Genomic DNA, 12,142 nt, shown 5'->3' with positions numbered 1-12,142 from the left:
GTTCGGCTGTGTTGTGAATTCGCCCGCTTTTTCTTGGGTAACAAGGTGGCCATCTTCTTATTTAGAACGTTTCATTCTTTTCGAATAGTATATAGTTAAATGTCACCTTTTTTACCTACCTGGATGTACGACTTATTAACGGATTTTTTTAATGAATTTTTTTTCTGCTACAATTTCATATCTATAACGATATTTCATGATCTTCATATAGCAACACAAAGTGTGCGATTTTCTACAATTCAAATCCTAAATGGAGATGTTAAATGAGTTTCTAGTATCTTACACGCTTGATATAGTGACCAACCAAAACCCCAAACACTCTAGAGTCCTCGATTGTGAATGTGCATTGCGCTTCCATGTTAGCCATTAAAATATTCTGTACGAAGATGGTACCAATGCAATAGTATCTGTTTTGTGTATTTTTTGTTTGTTTGTATAACAGTATATCTGTTTTGTGTATAACAGTATCCTTTTTTAAGATGGCTTTCGTGTGTACATGTGCAAATAGTTACCTCAGCCATCTACCTTTTATGTGACAGTAAGCATCTGAGAGACGTCGCTGCTGCAGTAACTACGATCCAAAACCGCCTATATAAAGAACCAACCTCTGAAATGGGAGTGCTCATCAGTGAGGCGTTCTATGGAGGTTCTCACAAGCAACTGGCGGATCTCCTATTGAAAGAATTTGATAACTCTGCTCTTTGCAGCCTACCTGCCAAGAAGTGGCACTGGAGGGCACGCACCTCTGCCCTGAATTTCATGCAGACCGTACCAGTCAGCGACCAGTATAGCATCCTGTTTGCCAGCTCGGTGCTTAACCTAGCTGAACTGGTCGCCTTACGACCTGACCTCGGCAAGTTCAAGAAGGTCCTCTACTTCCACGAGAACCAGCTGGTGTACCCTGTGCTCAAGAGCCTGGAAAGGGACTTCCAGTACGGCTACAACCAAGTTCTTTCCTGCCTGGTGGCCGATGTGGTGGTATTTAATTTGCTTTACAACATGGAGTCATTTCTGAACAGTATCCTTGGCTTTATTAGGCTTATGCCTGATCACAGGCCCAATGACCTGGAAGGACTGATCAGGCCAAAGTGCCTAGTCCTCCACTTCCCAGTTAGGCTCCCCGATGTTAGTAATTTCCTCTTGCCACATTGCAAGCCTATCCATTTGCAGAGCCGGGCTGCCGTTAAAGGGGAAACTTTCCTATCTCAGAGCGTGACTACTCCACAGCAGAACATAATTGCTCAAGATCAAGAAGGTGTAACTTTTCTCACACAACTGGAAAGACCACAAAACTCAGTGGCAACAGTAGACGAACTAGAGCGGTCCAATATACCACAGAATGCAAAATTAGACCAACAATATGGCGATCACTTTGTAACTCCCCATGGTAATATCAGGGAAACTGACAAAGAGCAAACACCACTACACATTGTCTGGCCTCACCATTGGGAGCATGACAAAGACCCAGAAACCTTTTTCCAAATTCTTCTGAAGCTTAAAGGCTTCTCTGTGATTCAATGTGTCTGTCCTTGGAGAAACCTATACAGATGTGCCAGATGTATTTCTGAAGGCCAGGGGGGCGTTGGGGAATTCTGTGTTGCATTGGGGCTACCTTCCTAGCAAAGAGGACTATTTTCAAGCCCTTTGTATGGCAGATGTTGCTGTCTCAACAGCTAAGCATGAGGTTTTTTGGTGTGGCGCTGCTGGAGGCCACACATTGTGGTTGCTAACCTCTGTGTCCCAAGGCTCTGGTGTAACCAGAAATCTTTCCAGCTCAATATCTGTATTCGACACCTGAACAGCTGTTTAAGAGGCTTCAGAATTTCTGCGAAAGCCCAGATATTGTGAGGAAGCATCAGTACAAGGGTGACATTTTTAAGTATTCATGGGCATACCTACGCAGCAAATACCAGGCCCTGCTTGAACCAGAATCAGTTGTAAGTTTGTGACCGAGGGAACAAAGTCTACTGCTTGTACTGCAGTTCTAGATTATAGAAAAGATTCAATCAGAATTATGCACTACGTTATAACAATGTTCTTAGTTGCAAATTACTCTATCCCTCCAGCAGTCTTAACCGAGGAAATCCCATGAATGTTTGAACTAACTTACCTCCTTTCCCTAAGCCACTCTAAGATCTCAATCATGAGTCATGTAGATAAAGGAGATCAATAAGAAAATGTGTCAATAAAGTGGAACGATAATGGCTTATCATAGCTGGTGTAAAACTGTCTGCCAGTAAATTACAACAGCACAAATTATACAGTACCTTCCAACACTCAAATCCCAAAAGAATGCAGATTTGTAAAGATGGGTCAAGTATAAGGCAATTCCAAATGCATCACTAAATATGTTAACTTCCTATTATATCTTTTTTGTCCTTAAACATTTTTAAGATATATGTGTATCTGACTTACAGATATCTTTTAAGTAACACTGAATTAAATGATTGCGTTCTTGAGCTTTGACTTGGAAGTGCTGAAAAAGAGGACATGCCCAAATCAAAATGTCTTTATTAAGATGTGATGCTTGTACCTTAAATTTTAAGTGAAACATATGATAAACTCCATTAGTGTTTACAATATGTTTCTTACGCACTTTATACCAAAGGTAGCTTGTCTCATTTTATGTACATTTTCAGTCATTTATATTTGGGGTAAGATTATAATGTTGTTGTCATTGTCATATTAAATGATCAAACCAAATCAATGTGTCCTCTGATTTTAAAAGTATGCTACCTAACTTTTGACTAAAGTTTGTAAGGTTTTACCCCTTTGTAAGGATTCTACTTCAAAAATAAACATAGCATTATATAAATTTTAATTGGCAAAACGCAATCATTAACTATATAACTCAAAGGTACCTCATTTTCTGAACACAATGTTAAAGATCACAATTTAAATTGGGATTTAAAACGCACCCTGCGGGAATATGTAAATTTTACCAAAACTCAAAATGTCTTTAAGAATTGTAATGCATCTGTGTATTTTTTAGGTCTCGCCTACGCAGCGTGCATGCGTTGTAGGAAAAAGACCTTTAGCAAACGACTCAGTTTGTGTCCCACAAACGTGCACGCATTGCATTGCTTTCAATGGCAACGCGTGCACATTTGGCGATTCCCTTGCGAGCGGCGCCATGTGTTAGCAATTATCGCGCTCCCTGCCACAAGGTAAACGCTGCGTGTCCCTGCCGCACTCCCCCCACCCCTATCACTTGTTTTGTTTACCGAGTGTCAGGGGCTACGCCGAGAGTGAGACGCACTTTTTTAGTCATTTCCAAGCACAAAAATGCTTTTGGTGTTCTAGTGCATGTGGGTTTCGAATACGAATACATTGTAATAAATGGCAGATGGAAAGTGCTGAATGTAATATGGCCCCTTTAATGACAGAGGCTCCCTAAACGGAGAATTGCATGCATCGTGTTTTTTTTCCTTTCCCCATCGCTGCCTTGGTTTGGTTCCGCTCTGTAGGATTGGCTTGTTCCAGCTTGCAGCTGTGTGCGTGTATCCCTCTCTGTTTTCAGTTGTGGCGTTAGTCTGAAATGTGCAAATTGCAGGAGTCACGTATGGTTTCTATAAGGTCTTAGGTTTCATCCTTTTTATACCTATTTGCCATTCACTGTGTATCCATTGCATTCTCCGAGTTCTTGTCTGTCTCCCTCTTGCACTTGTGAATGCGCGCGAGGAAGCGCACACGTGCACATCCTCTGTGACTGCATCATACATTCCGTTCTTTTCTTGATTTTATCTCTCGTCTGGCTTATCACCCGCGTACTCCCTCTACTTTGTGAATTATGAGCCAGACATCCCTAAACTTTGCATTCCATTCGCTGCAAACATCATGTGCTCCCTCGTGACATCACATGCTGAATGCCCTCTGCTTAAGCACCGAGGTGCAAGGAATTCAATGCTGCTTCGTAGCGATAGATTTTTATTGAGCTGTCTCTGGAGAGCAGTTTTCAAAACTTCTGCATGGCTGCTTGCCTCGCCAGAATGATTCAAAATGTGAAGTAGAGACGCTAGCGTTGGACTGTGGGAGCTGCTCTGTTTTGTAAGAGAAGCAATGCCTACACAACACTGACACTCATCCAGTTGCCGCCTCCTTAGTTATGGGTAAAGACCAGTGAAGCAACAACTCTTTCTTCGCAGTTTTCCCTATGTTCAGAGCGAGAAATCTTATATTTTCCAAGGTTTGTTAGTAACTAAAAATGGACCACATCGGTTAAAAGGCATCTATTTGTCCGTTGAAGGCGTCCTCGTCAGAGAACCATCATAATTATTGATTTAGGGGAGCCAGGGACTTGCCTTTCACCAAGGTTCTACATTCTAGTTCTGGATGTCAGATTTGTAGGTCCCCTGTGGGATGCTGCCACTCCCTCAGAGATCATGAAAAGACAAGCATTGGCATAGCCAATAGGTCTCGCCTTTGGGACCTTAGAAGTATTTAGTTATGCAGCACAATATCCTTGGTGCAACAACATCATCAACTGTTGCATGGCTAAACACTTATAAGGTCCCAAAGGCGAGACCTATTGGCTATGCCAATGCTTGTTACTAGTAGTTTCAAGGCTTTCTTGGTTAAAAGACATAGACTTCAATCACCAACAGCAACTAAAGGATTCAGGATTGAACATGAACCCCAGTATTACTCAGGAAGTTGAATGTAGTTGGAAGGGAAAAAACTGGAAGCCAGAAAAACTCTACCAACTAGAACCACGTAAGTGTAAAACCTTTATACTCTGCCAAACTTAACAGCTCCAGGTTTATTAGGGTGCCCCCTGAAAAAATGATTGTAAGAAGTGGGACATGAACAGCTTCAACAGCTTTCCAGGGATGGTCACAGGAATGATAATGTTTCCAGCCAATGGGGAACTGAAATGTTTCCATTATGAATCAAAGATATCCTGGATCTCATATGCAGGTTGACCATCCACACGACTGGTGGCGGTCTTTTCATACTTGTTAAATCTGGTCTTTTAATGCATAGTTTCAAAAGAGACGCATAGACTGAGGAATGAATTTTCTAGACAAGAGGTAACTTTAACCTCATAATAACTGGATTCATGATCCTATTCATTTTAAAAGGACCAAATAACCTAGGCCTGAATTTGAGTCTTAAAATTGAATGAAGTAGGTTGGCAGACCATAATGTTTAAAGATGTCTGACTAGACTACCACAGCCATTTCAAAAGCGGAAGAAACCTTAGTTAATTCTCAGGTTTCGGTGTAAGACACCACACAAGAGAGTTAGGAAACATACCACATAGAGGAGATGGACGGGGCGATGGAGACTACAATTGTGGAGAACAGATGCTTCCTGGTTTTTAATCAAGCTGCATCAGCCACGAGAGTACAATTAGGTGACTTCCAGGTCTTGGTTGGTGGATGCAGAAGACTGTCTGGCAACATCAATTTTTTCCACTCCCTTGCTTGTTTTTACAGCTCACACTTGTAATTCCGTTCAACGCCTTTGTTGTTTTCTTCTTTGTTGCTTCCCTTGGCATCCCCTTAACATCCTTGTTCTGACCTGTATTTTTTATTTTGGACGGATCTTGGTATTTCAACTTGGCTGTGTTTTTTAACTTGCTCCAGTTATACTTTTATGATTTGGCTTAGTCGACCAGGAATCTGTTTATGACGTGGCTTTGGATATCTCCTTTTGATTTGGTGATTACAATTCGGTTTACTGGGGGGGTGGTGTGCTACTTTTCTTCTGTTTACCTCACACCAGGTTAGCCATCTCAAATATTATCCTGTAAGTAATTACCTGTTATAAGAACCTTTTTTCTGTTATCTAATGTTCAAGCAATCAAATAAACTTTATAAAGCACACAGCTACTCTACTGAGTGTTCCGACGCTGGAAGCTTGTCGACAACTGACCCAACTACTACATTAAAAGACACTATTAAACAGCCAAGCTTTTAGACTCCACTTAAAGGAACCTTCATCCTTAGTAGCATGCAGGTAAAGAGGAAGGGCATTCCAGCCAGAACCGGCCAGCACAGAGAAGGAGGTTGCTCTTAGTTTTCGGTACCACTGCCAGCAACGCTTGAGAAGAGAGCAGAGTTCCAGGTAGATGGTAATGTATAAGTCTCTTGGCCAGATAAGCAGGACCTGATCTATAGAAGGCTTGTTGGCCAACACCAGTCCCTTAAACTTCACTCTCTTACTTGAGATGCGTATGGATTTAATTTTCTTTGGACTATTTAAGAGAAGCTAGGCTGCGACATTCTGTAGCAAATGGAATCTCTTATGTTGGTACAATGGGAGACCCCAGCATAAAGCATTGGCATAGTCCAACCAAAATATTATGAGGGTGTGAGCTACCATCTTCTGCCAATCTAGAAGAAGCAAGAACAGAAGGTTTCTCAAAGATCTGAGAAGTACAAAACAGGTTCCCACCACACTGTCCACCTGGGAATTGACGGGCAATTTGTTGTCAAACTTCACCCCAAGGTACCGAACCACCATGGCAGGAGTTGGAGGAGACAGAGCAGAGCTTGGCCAAAGTTTACCATCCCTAGAAGGGGGAGAACCAAAAATGAAGATTTCTGTTTTACTGGTATTACAGTGGAGTTTACTCCTGTACATCCACTGGAATACAGTTGACAGACACGCTTCAAATTTGTTCTGGGCAGTAGAGATGTTACCTTTCTAGGTTAAAAGAATCTGTGTGTCGTCAGTGCATATGACAACCTGCACTCCAAAAGAGTCCACCAGGACAGCAAAAGAAGACATATAAACATTAAACAATGTTGGACTTAACCCAGAGCCCTTCGGAACACCCAATTTTAATGGTTTGCAATCCAAAGCAAATGGCGGCATCCAAACAGATTGGCATCTGCTCGACAGAAAACAGCCCAACCAGGCCAAGGCAGCCCCACCTATCCTGATGTTCTGCAAACGTTGCTACAGGATAGGGTAGGAAACCATATCAAATGCCACAGATAAATCTAGTACCAATAGGGCAGCTTGCTTCCAATTATCCATGCCCAATTTGATAGTGTCAGAGACCTCTATCAAAGTAGATTCAGTGCTGTGTCCAAGGCGAAAGCCCGATTGTGATGGATGCAGCAACTAATACGCACTGTATTCAGTTTCTTGACAGTGAGCTGTATTGTGCCATCCTGCATCAAAGAGTCCAGCCTTTTACTAACCATCCTGTTAGAGATGAGTGTTCTCTTACTAATCGCTCTTCCTAGTCTCTTTGTCTTCAAGTGTTTCCAACTTTCCTGGAACATGATACAGGAATTGGTACCACCTAGAAGGGGAGACATTGGTATTAGAGAGTCATGACAGAAATGCAGAAAAGTTGATTTATAAAGTCTATAGCAAGCATTATAGTTGTGCGACCTTCATCTTGGGATTAATTTATGAAAAGATCTGTGAAGATTATTTCCCATGGTTTTGTAGGCATTCCAGAACTAATAAGTATGCCAACTTTCCTTCAAATTTTACCGTTAATTTAAGTGCAGGTTTCACAAGAGGTGACATATCTCTTGATAAATATTTTGATAAAGAGTTGGCCACCAAAATCTTCTTACTAGCTCTCCTGCAAGCCTTCTGCATTTGTGCCCAGAGATACTGGTATCATGACACAATTGCATAATAATTTTATGAAGATCTTTAACTGGAAGTAGTAATTTGTCTTGATAAAAGATTAGTCAAATGAAGTTCTTACACAGTGTCTATGAAAATCGATTACTAAAATAATAGTATTATTGAATAACCTCAGTATTTTCATGTACTTTCTCTAAGACGAAAGAAGCCAGGAGAACTATGATGGTTTGAGGAGGAAGCATCTTTTGAGTAGAACCAGTACATTTGCTTTCAGGATACTGGCGAGATAAGCAGTCAGCCAATATGTTCTGTGTTCCTGGAATATATGTTAATATGAAAATGTTTGGTTGAAAAAAGGCCCACCTAGCTTGCCTCCTATTCTTGCATTCTGCCTATTTTAGAACCTGAATATTTTGATGGTCTTTTCAAATAGTCACTAAAAACTGAGACCTTATCTCTGATATACAAAAAATCTTAAATAATATGCTGGACAGTCTTGTCCCACTTCGAGAGTCATGGTCGGCTGATCTGGAGGTACAAGATGATGAAGAATTGAGCGAAGCGCTTCAAAGTTCAAGAGAGATAGCCATCAGATCGAGATTCCGACTAGTGCAGCTAAGGATATTGCACCGATCCTACCTGTCCAGAACAAGAGTGTTTAAAATGGGTCGAATCGACTCTGCCGACTGCCCCAGGGGGTGGGGTGAGCCTGGGTACATTTTATCACACACTTGCCCTGTCATATAAACTTAGTGGTCCAGAACTACTGCTATAATGAAGTAGGTAACACAAGAGTAAAGTGCAGCTGGAAGCTAAGTGGCTACTGCTGGAAGTGTCAGTAGAAGAGAAGTGGCACAAACACATTAATGCCTGGCTGGGAGTGGCGACAGCTGTAGCAAAGCGGAATTTAGCCAGATTAAGGGGCGCAAGCAGGCCTCTAGCAATAAAAGATTGGAAGGAGGACCTGGACTAGGGGTTGCCCTCGTAAATTTCAGAAAATATGGGGTCAATGGATGCAATATAGGGGGATGCCAAACCAAATTGGGGAAGGGGAGGGAACAGCAACTGATGCACCGTTTGGGGAGTGGGGGACCTGGGACTAGTTAACCAGGACTCTGAAGTAGTCTAAAATGAGTAAGAACCGATGTTGCAAAAATGATTTAGCCTCCTGCGAGGGGCATACTCATAGAAATGTGGTCGTTGTAACTGCTTACGCGTCATGACTCTCTTATTAAGATAAAAAGAAGTGTAAAAAAACAAAAACTGAGACCTGAGTTGGAAATGTTTCCATTCTATGAAAGCCACTTTGATAGTTAATAGTTCCTTCTCAAGCACCGAAAATGTGCCTTGATGGCAGGGTGGCTTGAATATTCCATTAAAATGTCTTATTCTTCTTTTAAAGAGCAGTAATGGGCGTAACTATTTCAGAGACATTCCACATAAATGTATTATAATAATCAGCCATACCAAGGAAACTCAGCTTTTCTTTAGGAAAAGTTGGAATTGGACATTCAAAAATTGTTTTTACTTTTAGAAGGTTTCATGGCTATTGATTAAACTGAAAGAGCAAACCCCAAGTATTCCAATGATGTCTTCTCAAACGTGCAATTTTCAAGTCGTTTGTTGTCTTAGACGTAATACCACTTTTTTGAACTGTGCTGTATATGTTCACATGGATTTTTAGAGGACACCAGAATATTTTATAATCTAGGGTGTATTATATGGTGTGGTAGTGCAAACTCACCATGTAATACTGTGGTAAATAATTTAATTACCGGAACTTAATTTGATGCGGAAAATCTATAATAATAGCTCAGTAAAATAAGAGGCAGAATCCGTGGTATTAGAAGTTCTGAACGGGCTTTATTCCAGAATCAATTTAAATTGAGGACTTCATGTTCCATCACCACGAAGGTTCAGGAAGTGAAGGGCATACTTTATTGACAAGTAATCATTTTTATACAATAGGCATTACAGTGAAACAAATGGGGGAGGCGTAACAATTGATAGCAAAGATAAAACATACATGCGTAGCTAGAGTGGGTGTAACTGGGCGTAACTAAAGAACGTCATCAAGTATGATGTCATAATAGGGTGGTTCCATGAAAGAATTTCGCAATGTCAGCAGAAATACTTGGCAGAAATGCGCGCACAGCAGCATGACGTGTGATTGACGTGCAACTAGGGGGTGAAGGGGACTTGACATTTAGCTCTACATGTGGCGACAGAAGTCTGGAGGGTCAAGTCAACCTAATCCCAAATCATATCTAACATCCTATGTTTAAAGAACTATGTTATCCAAAAAGAAAGGTCTTTCGAACAAAATCTATTCTATACTGACTGTGAGTGCGTGTGCAAGCGTCTAAGTGTCTACACTAGATGCGAGGGCAGAAATCTTCCATAGTAACAGGGCTATGAATTACTTGCATAATGACAGAGAAGCCGGGCCCTTTGCTCGGTAGCTGGAAGAATGTTTACTTAAACTACTAGACAGGAATGCATTGGATAGGGAGCGGAGCAGATAATTTCGAAGGTGAAATACAGTTTGTTGGCAGGCAACAGGCTGGAGTCAGGCACCGTTAGCCGCGCAGGGAGTAGGACAAAGTTCATGGATACAGATGCGAACTCAGACTGGAGCTTTCAGAGGCAGAAGGCAGGAAAAGGCTTGATGGCAGAATCAGGGCCTACTCGTCTGGACTGTGAAATGGGATAAATGAACCATATAAAGCCGGTGGCCTTTCATACTTAGGAATGGAATATCCGGCCCATTCATGGCGGATCTGAAAGAGGACATGTTGACGGTGGACGCACATGTGTTTGCGTCTTCATAACTGGAACTGGAGGGAACATACATGTACTTGTGATTTATACATGAAACCGTTGGGGTCCAAGATAGGGGACATAACTGATCATAAAAATCCATATTTCCACATTCCCTCCTTGTCCCCTACTTGCCCGTTAAGAGATATCAATCTTCATCAATCCGTTGATCTGTTCATATAGCATCATTTGTTCTTCTTTTTTCTTCTGGGATGAATGAAATCTTGGTGGTGGAATACACGATGTGGCACACAGGCCACAAATCGCTGGTCCACATTGTAGGCATAAGCAGCAACTGAATAGTATGAGAAAGCCAATACCTAGGAAGGATAGGACCCTCCATCCAAAGGTAGACAATACACTCCAAAACCAACCGGACCAAGTCCAGGTGCCTGGATTCTGGTGTATCTGGCTTACAATCTTATGAAGGCGAGTTATGGCTTTATATACAGATGGCGAATTTTCTGGTATGAAAATGCAACAGCTTGATCCGATGACCCTACAAGCTCCGCCCCTATCGGCCAGGATGACGTCAAGGACAAGACGATTTTGAAGCACAACAATCCGCATAGCAGACTGCTCTTCTGTTAAATTGCCTAAGGCGGAAATAGTTTCGTTCACTACTGCTTCAAGGGTTCTAGTTAATCTACGTATCAGCTTACTATTGGTAACTGTACCTATATAGGGAAAGAGACCTTTATTAAAATCTGTGTATTTTTCCCATGCTGTCTCAGTATAATCGACTATTGGGAGATCTCTCCTTTCTCTATTGTGTACTAAATGAGTATTTCTATGATAATCAGGAGGAGCTAGGAAAACAGGTGGCAAAAGGAATCCGATGTAGCAGGTACCATCCCAATCTAGAGGCAAACGTATATATGCTGTCTGACCACATATGAAGTAGGAATGGCGAGAAGCTCTAAATGTAGACTTGCCTTGATCACTAAATTCTATTACAGTAGTGCATCTACTATAGCCCATATGTATGGAACCATTCTTTCTTACACATAATTCACCTTTAACTGGAAATACTGACATGGCGGGAAAAGTTGGTGTAGCTTCGGATTCGACATTCAGGATCATGAGATTAAGCGTAAAATTACCTAATCCATATACTTCATTTTCTAGATCAGTTCCTGTTCTTTTGGGAAGTCCCTCCTTGTTAGGGTAACAGACTTTGAGTAAACCTAAGTTCAGATTTCCCCATACCCAGTTGTCTTGATAAACTGCAGAATTCGAATCTAGGGAATTAATTAAACTAAACCATGCTCCACAGGAGCCATTGTGTGTGAATGGGTATGGAAAGAGAGGTAAAATTCCTTTATAGTTCTGATAGGGAGGGAGTCGGCCACATATCCAACAATTTGTAGCATTGCTAACCTGATGGGAATGATGTAACATACTAATAAAAGTGTTATTGCGCAGCGCAAATCTATAGGACAACTCATGCGGGGGTAATTCAATAAAAGAATGTTCCGCAGTAACATTGTAAACATGTTTAGAAATAGGATAATATATGTGCAACAATATACTTGCAGCGATTATTAAAAGACTTAAGAAAAACAAAATTAATAACGTCACTGTGCAATGACTACGCAGTGATTTACAGTACGCATGTTGTTTAAACTTCATCCTTCTGTTTCTTTCTCTATACAGGTCTAAGGGATACATGTCAGAGACAAATTCGACCGATTCACCTTGGAGAGGACTTAAACAATCAAATTGCCTGACTTGTTAGACCGAAGTTTTAGTTTATATTGTTCAT

The 12,142-nt window shown here is 41.3% G+C and overlaps 1 pseudogene; it reads left to right on the top strand.

Moving 5' to 3' along the window:
* Positions 1 to 612: 612 nt before the first annotated feature.
* Positions 613 to 1,949, top strand: LOC146808926 (tRNA-queuosine alpha-mannosyltransferase pseudogene; annotated as a pseudogene).
* The last annotated feature ends 10,193 nt before the right edge of the window (positions 1,950 to 12,142 follow it).

This window comes from Triturus cristatus, chromosome 7 (assembly GCF_964204655.1).
Source record: "Triturus cristatus chromosome 7, aTriCri1.1, whole genome shotgun sequence".
Lineage (NCBI taxonomy): Eukaryota > Metazoa > Chordata > Amphibia > Caudata > Salamandridae > Triturus > Triturus cristatus.
This window is presented reverse-complemented; position numbering and strand designations above follow the sequence as displayed.